Consider the following 2,495-nt stretch of genomic DNA (forward strand, 5'->3'; position numbering starts at 1 on the left):
TTTCTGCATGAGCAGGTATCCCCGGGCAAACAAGGACTCTTGTGAGGTCAAGCACTCTTGTGCGATCCAGTATCTTTACACAAACAGGCATTTATGCGTTTTTAGGCAATTATGCGATTTTAGGCATTTCTGTGCATACGACTATGTAAGTCCACCACAAACAACAACAAAAAAACATGTATCTCTATGTGTTACATATTACATGTTCAATCACATGCGTTTTTTTTACATTCCAATATTCAGATAATTCATGCAAATATGTGGACTGATAAAAAGGAAGTTTATCCTCCGCTTGACGTGCGTTCCCGCACTCATATGTTTAGCTGTTTGTGTTAGCAACAATGTGCACAGAACCGTGTACAGCACCTGGTATTCCCAGGTGGTCTCCCATACAGGTACTAACCAGGCCTGACCCTGCTTAGCCTCTGAGATCAGATGAGATCGGGCTCTTTCAGGGTGATGTGGCTGTAGGCATCTCAGCAGTTGTGCATTTGGCTAGTTTATAAGCAAGCACCTGCATGAGGACTTTGTGGAGGTGCTACACCTCTTTGTAGTGATGACTGACTTGGAAAGGTACAAGAAGCTTATGGGAATTTTAAGAAAAAACCAAAGGAGGAAGAGGCTTCGGCCGTCTAAGCTGAGGATAAGTTATACGCAGCCTGAATCTCTGTAAAAGATTACAGCTACAACTTCCAAGCCTGCGAGGCCTCTGATACCTCTGCTTCGTCAGATTGCACCTGTTCCCTGTTTCCTGATGGTGATCTTTCATCATCAGATCGTAGATTCTGTGATTAAGCAGTTAATTTCTCAAGTACACCACACACTGCAAATGCAAACAACCGTCTTTGAAAGACCTATGCAGGGCTGCAATGTTGGGAGAGGCTGCAAGCCTGCCAGGGGAAATGGCTTATCCTGTGCAGCTGCCTCTAGTCTTTCAGGGGGATAGAACCCTTATATCAGGGCTCTTTACCTCCCCTATGGGGAGACATAGTCCTAAGCTGACATAAGCAGGGGAGCCCTAACACCCCAAATGGGATCAGACTGTGTGAGGACCTCAAGGTCTCCTGGCTAATGGAAACAAAGCATGTCAAAGTACATTATTGGGGGGGAACATAATAACACAAGAACCCCCATTGAAAACCTGAAAAGAGAATCATCCTCATGAAAGAAAAAGAAAAATATAAAAATTGGATCTGTTCCAGAGGTAACTGAGGGAATGCAAAGCGGTTAAACCACAACAACTTATGCCAAAAACAATTCGGTGCAATAATACTGGAGAGAGGGATTCTCGAAACATTCACATCCAGTCTACTCACCAGCAGGTGCTGATAAGGAGAATGGATATTGAGGTAAAGAAAAGAAGGGAGAGAAAAATAGAATGAGGCAGAAAGAAATAAAGAGAAAAAGGATAAGGGGGGGAGCAAGGAGGGGTTATTGTGGGAGAGGTGCCTGCTTCAAGGAGAGCTAGAATGAGTATGGAGGATTACTTTCGGAGAATCTTTGGAGAATATGAGTGGAACCATTATTAAAGGGAAACCCCAATATATCGGGCCCAGGGTTCCCAAATTCATTTGAATTTTTCAGTTTTATCAAGGATAGTTTTAGAGGTTTTTTTCCTGAAACATGATCCAGGTAACTTTCTGTTTGGTTAAATGTATGGAGACCTTTGGGGATTTTCAGGCCCCAGGTATTGTCAGTTTAGCTCCAGTGAGGATACAGTGGGACAAAATTTGGTTGTTTTTAGAGAGTTTGGGAATTTTCTGGTTCAGGAGGGCTATTGTCGGGATTTGGGGGACTGCAGAGCCCGTGACTCTGCGGATTAGCTGGAAAAGTTTAATCCAGTAGCCCCTAATCCTGGGGCACTCCCAAAAAATATGAAGGATCCCAAATGTCCACATCCCCTGAAGCATAGGGGGGAAGACTGTGGATAAAATTTAGCTAGGCGTGTTGGAACCAGATACCAGCGTGATAGGACCTTGAGGTCTGCTTCAGTTAGGGAAGTGTTTAGAATCCCTTTGTAGGCGCTTGTGAATTGGGAGTGCCAGGTGTCTAGGTCCCATTCAAGCTCAAGGTCACGCTCCCAGCTCAGCATATATGACGCTTTTTCATGCGGTTCCGCTAAGGCTGAGTAAATCAGGGAGATACCCCCTCTCGTGTCCATGGCCGTGGAACACCACTGTTCGTAAGGAGTAACAGTTAGGGGGAGCGATTCCTGGGAGGAAATAAAATGTAGAAAGTGGGCTATCTATTGGAAGCGGAATTTTTCTGTGGCAGGCATTTCAAGTTTCAAGATGCATTGGGTGAGATTAAAGTGGAGTTCCACCCACTTTTACAACTCTTCAGCATCCCTCACTAAACTGTGCACTGCAAACGAATTGGATATTTAAAAAAAAATGTTCTCAGCACCTACTGTATATCTGCTGTATTTATTTTTCACTTCCTCCTCCCTAGCCGTGGCTCATCGCATCATTTCCTGTTTGCAATGCCTTCTGGGA

At 44.4% G+C, this 2,495-nt stretch overlaps 1 pseudogene; it reads right to left on the reverse strand.

Annotated features, from left to right (window-relative positions):
• Window positions 1-354: 354 nt before the first annotated feature.
• Window positions 355-473, reverse strand: LOC141104083 (5S ribosomal RNA; annotated as a pseudogene).
• Window positions 474-2,495: the final 2,022 nt, after the last annotated feature.

Source organism: Aquarana catesbeiana, linkage group LG07 (genome assembly GCF_042186555.1).
Source record: "Aquarana catesbeiana isolate 2022-GZ linkage group LG07, ASM4218655v1, whole genome shotgun sequence".
In the NCBI taxonomy this organism is placed as follows: Eukaryota; Metazoa; Chordata; class Amphibia; order Anura; family Ranidae; genus Aquarana; species Aquarana catesbeiana.